The 14,533-nt window shown below is 50.0% G+C and overlaps 1 protein-coding gene across 3 annotated transcripts in view; it reads right to left on the bottom strand.

Moving 5' to 3' along the window:
• The window catches only part of KIAA1671 (KIAA1671 ortholog), a 70,831-nt gene extending 66,558 nt beyond the window's left edge, over positions 1 to 4,273 (bottom strand). Inside the window, exons 1-2 of one of the 3 annotated variants that reach the window (XM_027652255.1) lie at positions 4,018 to 4,273; positions 3,100 to 3,173 (exon numbers count right to left, since the gene is read on the bottom strand). The gene's annotated coding sequence lies outside the window, so the exon portion shown is untranslated. Of the gene's footprint in view, positions 1 to 2,871; positions 3,058 to 3,099; positions 3,174 to 4,017 lie in introns of those variants that run through there. The other 2 variants (XM_027652254.1, XM_027652256.1) reach the window with 2 other exon arrangements.
• Positions 4,274 to 14,533: the final 10,260 nt, after the last annotated feature.

Raw genomic sequence — 14,533 nt, 5'->3', positions numbered from 1 at the left:
TCTTCATTTAAACAGATTTCTGAAGCAAAAGCAAAAAGTCTGTGGCTTTTGCCTTATGATGTGTTCGGGCGATCCCTACATACAAACCAAAAACACACCTAAAATATTGCAACATTCCCAGGTTCCAGTCACCCCTGTGCATCAGACACAAACCAGTGATACAGACTGGGCTCACAGCATCACCACAAGCCTCATGCCTGGGCTTGCAGGATTAAGCATTTCAGTCTCGCTTTTCCAAGCAGCCCACGGCTCACAGCAGGATCTCCTGCTCCGTGAATGGCTCTGGAAAGGATTCACTGAAATGGTCCTTTCCTCCCAAATGCTGCTACTTGAGAATTGAACAAGGAGCCCCAAAAGCTGCACCCACCTTGGTCTTTCTGCTCGTTTATGTTAATAATTTCTTTCCTAAGACACTGCACACCTCCCTACAACCAACAGCATCGTGTACATTTACCCAGCTAGGAAAGGGAATTACTTCCAACCTCATGCAGGAAAATATCCTATAAGAAACAGCTTGAAAATAAGAAAAGAACAGTGACATTAGACATAACTTGATGCAGACATTCCAAATCTGCATTTAGACACACCCTTTTACTAGTCAAATTTTTCACTGACTACCCAGCACACAACTCAGCATGACCAACTCTTTCGCCAAAGTAAAATTCCCCTGGATAGTGAGCAATGCCGAGTTATCAGTATCTGTGGAATATCAATTTGAGAAAACATGCCAAGTCTTAGAGAAATACCTTGATCCATGAGACACCTCGATAAGAAACCAGTGCAGGTTTTGAACACATGAGCAGGCAAAGGTATGGGAGAGGGAGTCAAAACAGTACCATGTCCCCAACTGACACACTCGGAGTAATCCTCTCCAACGTGATCCCCAGCCCTGTGCCCCTGATCAGCACAGCACTCCCCACGAGGACCACTACACTGAATTTTCAAGACTATGGGAAGTTTTCTGACCTCTGTTTACAAACTCAGCGACAGAAAAATCACTACGAGCTTTATCAGTTTCACTCTGATGATACTTGGAAAACCTACCAGAAAGGAGGAAGCTCCATGACCAACAATCAAACACAGACTAATCTCAAGAAGGGACCAGGCAACGAACAGCAACACATTCCTCACCAAGGACAGAGAGCTCCTTTTGCACTCTGCAGTAACCAAGCACGTGTGAAAGAGAAGGGAGGTGACAGGACTGGTTTCAAAATTATCTAGTAGCCAGAGAAACAGAACTGCTGAATGGAGCAGAGTCCAGGACAACACCCAAGCAAAATCACAGAGCTGTGCAAAGAATCCCAGGAGCAGGAATACCAGAGCTCTCCATCCACCTCCCACCTGGGACCTGCTGGTCAGGACTTGCTTCTTTTACATGTGGTCTGAACGTCACCTTGAGCCCACTGGGCAGGAAGGACCGGTAAACTCCTCAAACATAAAGTCAGAAATTCCTTCTTTCAATAAAACCTATTTCCAAGTCATAACTGGGGTTTTTTTTCCTTTTGGGAGAAATGAGGCTTTCAGGAAGCATATTGCCACTGTTGGGGGAGTCTGCACACACAAGGGCTCAATCAGCCTCCAAGGTGACAGAGCTGCACGTGGCTGAAAACAGAATTTAAAAAGCCCAAAAAACAAACTGCAGCTACACAAAGCCCCAGCATGGCAGAGGGAAAAACTGCTTCGTCATCAGGCATGGAAATTTTCCGAATCCATGGGTATCTCATCAGTCCAGATCCAGGTGAGGAGGAGCACAGACAGGTACTCTGCCCTTTCTCCTGCCATAAGACCAGCAGCTCCAGAACTGCAGCGTGAGCACAACCCTGGGGCTGGGGCCTTGCATGTCCTTTACTGCCACATATAAAATGAGACAGCAAAAAATGACAAACGAGAGTCTTTGAGTTGGACACAGTCCTAGAATTTGTCTTCTTTTAGGGACTTTTCATACTGTGACACTCCAGAGCCACTCTATTCTAAGTCTTCTATATATTGGAAAGGAAACATTTAGCTTGGAATTAGCTCAGGGCATTGTTTGAAACAGACTAAAGTTTACATATCTATTTTCAATAAACTAAACACCTATCAAAATGAAATTACACGCTACAACTTCTAGCTAAATAGGATTACTACCTCTTTAACTATTCTAAAGTATAAAGGCTTTATAGCTTTACTTGCTAATAAATATCCTTGACATTTTTTACAGAAAAGGCATAGCATGCAGTGAAGAAAAGCCTAACAAAAAACCCAAAAGAAGGGGAAAAAAGTTTACAAATTCTTGAAAGATTTTTTTTTTTTTTGAGAAAATCTTTACCTGGATTAAGCTGCCAGGCAACTTTATTAGCATTTCTGCCACACACTGTCTGCTTCCCTACCACACCCTGCCAACGTCACAGGGAAACAAAGAAAACTCCCGTTTTCATTTGGTTGTTAGAAAGATGCAAATCCTTCTGGTTTGCGGAGGAGAGACAAGGAAAAGAAAATACCAACAACCTTCAGTTCTGGCTAAAAGTACCTCAGAAGCAGCTGAACAACTTCCCAGTTACCCTGGAAACAGAGTTTACCTCTCAGCCGACCGGGAAAATTGCCTGCAATTACCACCCTGGAGTAAAGCACCAGTTTGGACAAAACACCAATTGCTGCAGCTCCTTTAACGCGATCCCGGTATTTTATCACGAGCAATATTTGATCTGGAATGTAATTCTACTGCCAAACTCCAGAGAATCAGATCTGTAGGTATAATCAAAGGTTACGATTTCTCCTAATGGCACAGAGGAGCTCCGCCATCTGCCAACTGTGATTTCCCTTAATCCCATTCCCCCCACACAAATCAGAATCACACGGATTACGCCACAGAAATAGAAGTCAAGTCAATACCTGAATCCACGGGATTAATCTCCCACCTCAAGACGGGAGAAAGGCAAGAACAGTAACAATGCTGCAGACAGGCTCAGGAAGGCAAAGCTTTCCACCCGACTCCACACAGCACCATACAGGAAATTCTGGGATTTCACAGATTAGCTTCTCCCATTCAGAATCCCGGCGCTGTTCCCTCCCAAATCCGAGCGCAGAACTCCGTGTAAATTCAGGGAATTGGGAACTGACCTCCACGTGATCTTTTGGATCAGTAATTCCACACAGAAGCAGAACTCCACGTCCCTCTGTGCACATGTAAATCACTTGGAGTTGGGAGGAAAAACGGACAAATGAGCTGAGTAACACGAGAACAACACAAATCTGTCCACCCTAGTGCCTTCAAAATAAAAATACATGCCCATGGCAGGGGGTGTGGAATGAGATGAGATGAGATTTAGGATCCTTTCCAGCCCAAACCATGCTAGGATTCTACGATATGCACATCCCCAGTTAAAAAGAACCAGTGTGATGACCTCAAACTGGCACTTAAAAGTAGTTTTAAAGAGCAGGTAACATATTTCCTGAAATCCAAGGCATAAAGGAGTCACATACCATTGTCAGGAATGCCTGAATCCCTCCTGCTCTGCCCAAGGAGCAGCCACATGGCTGTAAACCGGGGAGGGAGGAGGGGGGATAACATCTTTATTTGTCCATTTAAGACCTCCAAGCACATTATCATCCCTAATCCAGCGAGGAACAGATAATTGCAGCCCTCCTGGATTACAAAATAACGCTCTAAATCCCCAGAACCACCAGCGCATCATCCCCACCAGCCACCAAAACCACCTACAACCCCATCCTCACCTCCAGCCGCTGAATTAAAAGCACAGAAGGGGGAAGGCTTTTTACCTCTTTTTAGCACACGGGGACACGAGCCCTGGCTCTGACGCAGTGAGAAAGCAGCAGCGAGGGGTCCGACACCTGGGCGCGGGGCCATGCGGGAGCAGCGCGGGCACCCGCGGGCACGGGAGCGCCCCGGGGGCCCGCCCCGCGCTGCCCGCCAGCCCCGGGCACACGGGGGGTGGTCCCGTGTCGGCCCCAAGGGCGAGCGAGCACCGGCCGCCTTTGTCCTACCCCTCTCACCATGGGCTCCCCACCGCCACTTACCCAGCCAAGCCACCCACAGCTCCCGCAGGAAGAACCGGGCGCGGGGCTGCGCCGGCTCCGCCGCACCGGGGAAGTTGCGTGAAGTTGGGAGCGCAGCGGCCTTTCCCCCGCGGCGGCGGCGAGCGGCGGCCGGGCACGGCCGGGGGCGGGGCGGGGCGGGGCGGGGTCCGTCCCTCCGCGTTCCCCAGGGTGAGGGGCTGCGAGGCGGCGGGAGGCGGTGGAGGGAGGCGGGAATGTCCCGCCCCGGTGCCGGTCCGGCCCCTTCGCCCCGGCGGCCGCGGGGCCCCGCGGGAAGCGCCGCTGTTGCCATGGCGACCGCGCGGTCCGGGCGCGGGGCGGGGCTCCCCCCGCACAGCGCGGTCCGATTGGCCCCGCCCCGCTCCACCTGCTCCGCGCGGGGGTCGCGGGTTCGAGTCCCGGTCCCGCGTCCTGAGGGCGAGCGGCTGGAGGGGGGAAGGGGGTGTAAAATGGGATGTGACAAGATTATTTTACTGTGCCCGGTTCTGGGCTTCTCACTACAAGAAAGACAAGGAGCTACTGGAGAGGGTCCAGCAGAGGCCACAAAAATGATGAAGGGTCTGGAGCATCTCCCTTACGAGGGGAGGCTGGGGGAGCTGGGCTTGATTAGTGTGGAGGAGACTGAGAGGGGATCCCATCAATCTATACAAATATCTCCAAGGGCTGTCAGAGAATGGTGCCAGACCCTGTTCAGTGGTGCCAGCAACAGAACAAGAAGCAATGGCCACAAACTAAAATGCAACATGAGGAAGAACTTCTTTCCATGGAGGGTGGCAGAGCCCTGGAACAGCTGCCCAAGGAGGATGTGGAGTCTCCCTTTCTGGAGATATTCCAAAACCACCTGGACAAGTTCCTGTGTCACCTGCTCCAGGTGACTCTGCCTTGGTAGGGGGTTGGATTGGATAATCTCCAGATACCCATCTGTTTCCAGCCCTAACAATTCTGTGATTCTAATCAGTGGAATAGGCAGCAGCTGCATCTCTTAGTCAAAGGCATCCTGGAACTAACAAGCTTTAAGTATGTAAATCAAGATGTGGATGTATGTCTGTGAATACATTGCTACTTTGACAAAATAGTCAAGGTCCATATATCCTATAGTTGGACTATGTTCGTTATAATACTAAACTCACACCTCCAGGTCAAAAAGACCTTGCCCAAGTGAAGACTCTTTCCCTGATCATACATAGAATTTAACTGGGGTTACATAACTTGTATGGAAATTACTGACCAATCCTAATAGAGGGCCTGTACTTGGAAAGTTATTGAATTTCTGTGTATAAATAACAGCAGGGAGAGTCCGGTGGGGTGTGCTGGATTTGTGGAATACCATCGAGCACACAGGCTGCACAACTCTGAAATAAATAATCAGTGTCTCCCTCAAGTGTGTCATTATTGGCTTGTTGCACACAGGGTAACAAATCTATTTTTGTGAACAATAATCCCCTCAGCCCACCACTGTTCTTCTGTCACCCCTGAGGGCAGCACAGCCATTGTAGCCTGGGAGCTGTAGGAGCCCAGTTCAGAAAGCATAACTCCTCAGACCAAGGAGAACCCCCTCAGAGAGGGAACATTTGCTACTCAGACCAGTGAACAGTTGCAACTCAGACCAGGGAATGTTTCTTCTCAGAACAGGGAACGTTTCTCCTCAGCCAGTCCCCCCCTGAAAACGGCACCCAAGCCACTGGATCTGCCCACGGGCACCTCCTCTGTGCCGTGGCTGTGGCAATTCAAACGCTCCAAATGCTGCTTTTTGTCGTTACCAAAGGTGTGGTTCCCTGACAGAGGAGTCCAAGGTCGGCTCCGAGGGCGGCGAGGCCGTGACTCATGTCAGGAGGCAGGAGAGCCCGGCTGACGGTGAGCATGGCAGTGGCGGGTTGGGATCATGCCATGGCACAGGGAGAAGCAGCTCCATGTCCTCATCCCAGCTCTTGGCAGGACCTGGAAAGATCAGGCAGCAGGTTCTGCATCCCTGCCCTCCATGGGGAACTCCCCCATCTGCCATTAACCAGCCCAAATCTCCTGTCAGTTGTGGGCATTGGGGTCCTGAGCCGATGGAGCTGATGGATCTCTCCATGCCCCATTCCAAGGGAGCCGTACGGGTGCATGGGACCTGCCTCTGAGCAGGTGCATGGATGGGAGCCAGCGGAAAGGTTTCAGCAGCAAAAGCACCCAGCCCTGCAACAGCTTCAGAAGTACAGAGCTCGCCTCATCTCCTCTATCCCCTCCCTCGTTGTATACACCCACATCCCATTTAAATTAAGATCCCTTTCCCACAGACCCCCCTTGCTCCCAAATCAGGATAATATAGGTGTTTTCCCCACCTTAACAACGCTTTTATCTTCACCACACAAAGGGATCCCAATTCCATGACTCATTTGCCTTTCTCTTTTCCAGAAGCCAAGCCATAACCCAACCCACCGTGCACCTTTCCCCCTCGGCACCCTCCCTGCAGCTCAGGCTGTGGCTGGCAGTTGGCACCTCCTTTACGGATGAGAGTGATCCGGTGGCTCGGATCAGTGCTTCTGCAAAGAGGGTGTTACTGCCTCTTACACCTCTTTGAAGTGGTTCTTGTTCCACCCATGGCTGGGAACCCCTGCTCCAGCAAACAGGGCTTTCAGCAAGTATTGGAGAGCAATGAAACCATCTGATCAGTTATTCAGGAGCCGCTTAATGGCAAACAAAAACACCTACACGCAGCAACAGAGGCAGAGAACTGGCCAAGCCAGGCTCCAGAGGCTCCACAGCCCCTAGGAAGTTCCATTCAAATGGAGACTTCAAGAAGAGCAGTCGTGTTCCCAAGAAGCTGCTGCCTCCTTTCCCACTGTCTGAGGAGGAGCCTCTGCTGTGCCTTTGCAAATGCCTGGGGAGATGAGACCTGGGAACTTCCAAGTGGCCACAGAAACTGTGGATGGTTCAAGCCCTGGCAGGCCTGGGGCAGGAGCTGCTCCGGCAGGATTGCAGCGCTCGGGGGCAGAGGCAGAAGCTCCAAGCAGGCCTGGGCTCCACCAGCCTCCAGTGCAGAGTCAGAGGGGCTGTATCCTCACCCTCACCCAGCTCTTATTGACCTGGGGACATCCCAAACATGTGGGAAAGGGAATGGCTGTAGTGCGGAGTCAGCACAGAGCGGGAACCGTGGGACCTGCAGTGCTGCAATGACAGGAACCCCCCTGGCTGTCACAATCATCCCTTGTACCCAAGCTCCAGAACAGGGCAGAACTGCCACCCCACTGCCATCCACCACTTTGGCTCTTTTAGAATCATAGAATTATGGTTTGGAAAAGCCCTCTAAGACCATCAAATCCAACGTTCCCCCAGCACTGCCAAGGCCACCACTAACCCATGTCCCCAAGCGCCACATCAACATGTCTGTTAAATCCCTCCAGGGATGGTGACTCCATCACTGCCCTGGGCAGCCCATTATTCCATGGCTGGACAACCATCTTGGGGAAGCAATTTTCCCTAATATCCAATCTAAACCTCCCCTGGCACAGCTTGAGACTATTCCCTCTTATCCTGTCCCTTGTCCCTCAGAGCAGAGCCTAACCCCAACCTGGCTCCACCCTCCTGTCAGCAAATTGAAGAGAGCAAGAAGGTCCCCCCTGAGCCTCCTTTTCTCCAGGCTGAGCCCCCACAGCTCCCTCAGCTGCTCCTGGTGCTCCAGACCCTACCCCACGTATGCAAATTAGGGCTGTAATTGCACTCTGCAGTGTGGAGGGCAATAGTGAACTAACGCTGCCAGACCCACCTCACAGACATTTGAGCTTTGACCCTTTGATTTATGACTCCACCAGAGCTGCTGGTGTGATGATATGCAGCCATATACACTTGGAAAAAATGACAGGCCCCTTATCTATGAGAAGTTTTCAAACAAAAGGCTCCGCTTCTCAGATGAGTAATGCCCCTGTCTCTCCTCTCCACCATACAATTAACTCTCAGGCTGGGATCTCTTCAGAACTAAGCTAAGAATTGCATAAAACATAAAACAGTGAATAACAGTGAATGTTCTGTGCACCAGCAGGGCTGCTCCATGATCTGGTTCCTCTTGCACAGTCTGTCAGTGCCCTGCAGTGGAGAAATGGGTTAATTGCATATGGCACATGGAGCCACTGCCAAACATCCGTGTCACACACCTGCAAACCTCAGGGCAGGTGCAAACACGGGTGGGGAGGTCACAGGCAAACCCCACAACCCCTGCTCTGCTGCCATGGGGGTGAACAGCTGTTCCTGTCCCACCTCTGCCTGACCACAGTGGCTGCAATGGCAGGATCCCCTCCTTTGTTCCAGCCACAAACAGTCTCCATCTCTTCCTGCTGAGCCAGTTGCTCCTGTTATTGAAGAGGTGGAGGTGTATTCAAAAATACTCTGTTTGGATCAGGGGAACTGCTCTTCCCCGGCCTACATGGAGTTGAAGTGCTCTGGCTCTCAGTAGGAGGCACCTCAGTGTCCTGCCTTGGAATGCTCCACCAGAGAACTGCTCCCACCAGAGCCAAAACCATCCATGACGACTCAGGATAAGCCACAGGAGGAACCAGCCAGGAGCTCTCCACACTCTTCAGGCACTGAGCACTGTAGGAAGGTGCTTCATGCCCACTATAGATAATCCACAAAAAGGAAAGCAGGAAATCCTCCCACTCCCCATCACAACCACAGCAGCAGACCTTAAAAGCTTCTTTCCCACCTCTTCCTCTTCATCCACAATGGAAATCAGTACAGAGCTACAGAGAGCATCCTGGCTCAGAGCACAGGGAGGGCACAGCCCTGGCACTGCCTTCCCAATAAAACCTCACTGGCCACAGGACTCCCATTGCTGCATCTCCCACCCCCAAGTGTGACTGAGGAGCAGGACTGGGAGAAGGAACACAGGAGAGAACATCCTGGTTTAAAGGGAAGAGTCTGTAAAACACACATTCCGATGTCTTGGAGCATCCATTGTGCCCTTGTGAAGGCTGAGCTCTGCCAGGCCCTAGAAGGAGCATCATCGCTCCGACAGGACCTGTAGGATTATACCATGGTGTCCACAAAATACTTCTTCCTCCAGACAGGAGAAATTTGGGAAGGCAGAGCCTGCCAAACATCAGCTGCTAAAAGCAGCCAGAGCCAAGAAATCCTTGACAAAAAAACAAGGATAATTGAGCATCAAATTTGTATGTATAATGCTCTCCAGTAGGAAGGGGTTGTTAGATTGCACTGTCGCAGAGGTTTTATTGCATCAGAGATAAAAACCAGTGGGTGTGGGATTTTGGCCAATTATACAATCTCTGGTGGTTTTGCCTGTGCTGGTTTGGGTGAGGACACGGCCCCATCCCGGTCCCAGCACTATCAGGGACACGGTCAGGCATGGGGGCCTGTGGGGAGAACAAAGGGATGCAGATTCCCTGGGAGTCTGCTTTTGTTTTCCCAAGCAGAAGAGTGACTCAGATTTCAGCGCACTCCTGTAACTCCGCCAACAACAACACGTCCTTAGTCACAGTGATAAAGCCGAGGATCCGTGTTCCATTTGCTGAACTAAAAAAAGCTCAAACTCATCCACCCAAGGGCCAGGTCAGATCACTAAAGCAGAGACCGTGCCCTGAACCCTGAGCCCCACGCAGTGACAGCAGCATCTTCCGAGGAACAGCCTTGCTGAACTTCTGGAATCTGCTCAGCAAATCCACGGAACCAGCATGGATGATCTCACTGCATGCACTATCACATCTAAGAGCTCTCTGATAACTTCTGAGTGCTCACATGTCATTCCAGCATGGCTGCTAAAGGCCTTGCAGAAATGCTTTCTCTTCCTGAGAAACGTTCCAGGAAAAAGCACGCTACTTCCTTGTGCTTAAGGACTGGCTTAACACATCCCAGCTCTGTTGTCTCTTGGATCTGAACTTGTTTTTCATGGCTGTGAGGTACACCAAAAGCTCACTGAAAATGCCAGAGCACAGAGTGCTCCACCTCAGGCACAGCACTCAAACTGAGCAAAAGGAGAACTTAAGCTGATAAAGAGGAGGTTTAGATTTCATTTCAGGAAGAAATTCTTCCCTGTGAGGTGAGGCCCTGGCATAGGTTGTCCAGAGAAGCTGTGGCTGCCCCATCCCTGGAAGTGTCCAAGGCCAGGTTGGAAGGGGCTTAGAGCAACCTCGGCTAGTGGAAGGTGTCCCTGCCCATGGCAGGGCATAGAGATGAGCTTTACGGTCCCTTCCTTAAAGCCCAAACCACTCTGATACCATGAGACTCCCACGCCCAGGCTGCCAAAGTCCATTCCAGTTGTACAGTCCTCCAGCTCCCAATGCTGCTGGGCTGGGTAGGGACCCAAGGCTGTGGCAGAGTCAGGTAGTGGTGTCTGTGCAAACTGGGACTCTCTTCAGGATCAACCCAGGTATTGCTACCCCCAGCTATGGGTTGACCTTTGTATTTTTGGCTTTATTTTCCTTTGGAAAAAGCCTCTCTGAAATACTGGAACACCTTAAGAAGGCAGAGGTACGAGGGGTGTTGCCAGGACACCTGAGCAGATGTTCAGCCTCCAAGTCCTCTGTGTGTGCCAGGATTCAGCATGTCCATTCATGCATGTTAACAACAGGCTATAAATACTCCAGGTCCTCCCCAGCTGCCAGCGCCTGAGCCTGGCAGGAGGGTGTGTGAGGACGAGCACTCACAGCTGGGGTCACCAGCACAGCTCCCAGTGCCCCCCATCCCACCCAGCCACCGCTGGGCTGCCCTGGCACATGTCACAGTGAACTGGTTCATCCACTACGGTCGAATGGGCAGTTGAAGGCTCCGGCTCACAGTGGAGAGGATCAAAATTGTCTATGGAAAGTAATGGGGCTGACACCACCCCTTGGAGGAGCTCCCATCTTCTGACTCTGCTGATAGTGGACATCTCCTGAAGAGCCCTTGTTTGCAAGGGATTGGAATTGTTTCCCTTCCTGCACTACACACAGAGCTGCAGCCTCTCCAGAGCTGCTCCGGCTGCTGTCTCCTCTGCTGCATGGAGGTGGCAACTCCAATGGAAATTTCCGTGCACTTCAAAGCACTACCTCAGGATATCTGCTTTTGTAAGAAAGTATCCCCAGTTAAAAATTAATGAAATTCACTTTTAGGATCATTTACTTTCCTCCATCTGAACAGCAGGATTTTTGCCAGCCTCTCCCCACAGGGAACGCAGAGCATTCCTGCTTTGGCACCTTGGGGACCTGGCCTCTGGTGATTAGATTGCCAATTAATATCAGTGATTAACACATTCACAATGGCTGGCTGAATCCCACTCTGACATTTTGCAAATGCTGCATGTTTGGGGAGTGTCTTCATCAGCTTTTGAAGTTCTGAGCTGTGAGCTCCCTGCAAACCCTCAGCCTGCACTGGAAACTGGGGCTAGGCCATTAGAGCAAACATGCCCCAAGAAGCAAACATATTAAGGATTAATTAAATACCAGGCTTTATTTAATTAAGCCTCTTCTCATAAGTATGTAGAGGTAGGAATCTGGAATGAGCATCCATTCTTCCTTGCACTCCCATTTTTAGAAATGCAGTTAAACTTGGTGCTGTTTAAACCTGACATTGGGGTGCTGTACATCCCTCCTGACTCCCCAGTGCAGGAACAGACAGCACAGCGCTGATGAAAGGTGGCTGAGGGCATTCCCAGGGTTAAGAATGTTCCCTGTTCCCACATACGACACCCACCCTGGGGAGAGCTGGAAGCCCTGCAAGCACCCAAAGACTTTCTGGAGTCCACAGGGGTGACAAGTGCCAGCCCTGAGCAGTGGCAGGGACCTAGGGGTGGCTCATCCTCCCTCTCTCCTCTCATTGTCATGTTTTTTAATGGAAAGCTTATCCCTCCTGTTGTCTGCTCCACAGACAGTCCTATCAGCGCCAGTTTAAGGGTCTGGAGATCGATCCAGGAAATACCAAGGCAAGTGAATGAGATCAAGTCCAAGGTCATTTTTAGGTCCTGTTCAGAGAGCACTTCCTTGCCTTCCACATCCTCCACTGGCAGTGGAGGATCACACACAGCTGTAAACCATCACCACCGTGTCCCAGCTCCAGGCTGTCCTTGTGCCAGGGCCCTCTGGGATTCTGGGACACAGTGGAGCTGTTCTTCACCTTCTGTAGAGCAGAGGGCTGGCTCTGGAATGGGCTCAGGGTGTGTAGAGCTGCTTCGAGCTCTGAACTTGAGAAAGGGCAGTCACAGGAAAGGGCCACTCCCAGTGAGATCAGGGCAGTGGGGGATATGCTGGGATATGAAGGGATGTGGAGGGCTGGTTTTCCAGCACTGGTCATGCCTCTGCAAACCCTCACCCTCCCCCTGCCCATGACAGAGATGCTTGGGCACAACACGCGGGACACCCTGTGCCCTGTGGAATCTGGCATCACCCCCCCAGACAGAGACCTGGATCTCAGAACAAGGATAACAGCACTCAGCATCCCACTGTTCCCCCAAAACAAGCACCTCTGGGTGCAGCACAGACAACCCTCAGTGCTGGCAGAAGCAGCATTTTGGGTGCTCCCTTTTCAGGATATCCCTGTTTGCTCCCTTCCCAGGGACTGTGCAGGCAGAAAGAACAACCAGGGTCTTATTGATTGGAAAATACATTAACCATAGAGAATAGAGCTTTAATTTTTCTTTCTGAACAACAATAAGGAACAGTTTACATAAAAAACCAAAAGCATGAATAAAATAATATAAAACAGATATTATACCACAGTGTGGAATTCAGATAATCTAAGAACATTAGCAGCACTTCTACAAAGAGATTAAAAGCTGTAAGTGCTCGTTAAGATCAGATAGAGCAACTCCCAGAGACCAAAATGGCATCAAAACAGAGAAAAGCAGCAATTCAGTGTAGGGCAACAGAAAAGTCTAATGCCAGGACATCAGATACATTCAAATCCCTGCGCTGAGGGGCAATTCCCTGTCCCAAAGAGCCTGGGATGGTGTGTGTCCCCCTGTGATGGCTGTGGCACCCACTCACCCTGCCCAGCTCTCCAGAACACTCCATGCACAAGGGAAGTGACAATCGTGGGTCTGAGGTTGTTGGATTTTCAACAAGAGTTTTCATTAATTCTGTTTGGGAAAATAGATTCTCCTTCCCTGGCTCCTGGGAATTACTCTCCAAGGAGAAACTGAATTTCTGAGAATTTCAGTCAATCTTACATAGCCATGACAATGAAATCTTTATTCTCTCAGTATCCAGGATCAGGATTTTCAATTCTTTATCGTCCTTGGCAGCAAAGCCACACCCATTCCTAAAACTTCCATGTACTTAAGATCTTGTGCATAGTTTAAATTTTAGCATTGATTAAAAAAATAAATTGATTAAAATAAAAGGATAAGTGGCGCTTTTCCCCCCTTATCAAAGAGCTGATGCAAAGTGCCCTTGCTCCTAGTCATGTCCTACTACTGATGGCTCAGGAGCCACCATGGAGAAGGGACCATCACCTGCAGCTCTGTCTGGGCTCTGCTCAGCCTCCATGTGCAAAATCCATTTATAAAAGGAAGTTATTCAACTACTGAATGGGAATTTAAGGTATCACTAATCTAAAATTAGACACATTAGAAGACTTCCATGGCTATTCCAGCAGTGAACATTCCCTGGGAAGTTCAGAATTTGGGCAAAGTTCAGAAGGAAGTCACACACTGAGCTATGTGAACAGCACCAGAACAGCCTCAATTGTGGCCCACACAGCCACCAGAGAACAGAAACATGGTGTCACTGGGGACCATGACAATTCAGGTGCCTTAATCAGTGAAATAGGATTATTTGGGGCAGGCAACAAGGGTACTGACAGTGAGTGCGATCAGAGGAACATTTGATCTACTTCAGGGTATCTGAAAAAACTTTTACAGGAATTTCTGACACAGCTTCTGCAGAGTTCCAACCCTTCCACAGTGCTAGAAAGTTGTCACTCCATCTCTACATTGTGCTCTTTCTCTATCAGTTTGTGCTCATACAATAGTAAAATGCTGAAGACGTGCCCAGAAGTGCTGGGTACTTGGGGAAAATCCCAAATGGAGTGAAAAATAAGACAGAGGTTTTGATGACATGAAAAGTATTTTGGTCCTGCTGATCAAAGGCTCAGAGGCTCCCATTGGCTGAAGATCAGTGCCCATAGAGAGCAGTGATTTAAGATACTATAAGATATTTTCAATAGCAAACTTAGGTGATGAGAATCCCAAAACTAGTCCCATCCCTGTTCTGAAACCTGTTGGCCACAGTGGCTCCCAGGGGACCAGGCAGCTACTCAGGATAAACTGGGAAAGAGAGGGAAAGTAGGCAGGCAGAGTAAAATATGTAACAAATAAACAAAGAACAAAGAATAGGAAGAATCTCATTCCATAAATTGTTCTTGGCCACAAGGCTTATGTCTCCAGGGTGGGATTTGGGGATGGGCTCAGCTTACCCATGGATGGGTTCCCAGCAGATCTGTGATCCCAACCTGCCACATCAAGAGCATCCCTTCCCTTGGCCTGTTTTTCACTCATCAGTGACAATGGTTGACACCTGGAGTTCCACTGCTGGCT

This window comes from Corapipo altera, unplaced genomic scaffold (assembly GCF_003945725.1).
Source record: "Corapipo altera isolate COAL_440 unplaced genomic scaffold, ASM394572v1 67, whole genome shotgun sequence".
Classification (NCBI taxonomy): Eukaryota; Metazoa; Chordata; class Aves; order Passeriformes; family Pipridae; genus Corapipo; species Corapipo altera.
This window is presented reverse-complemented; position numbering and strand designations above follow the sequence as displayed.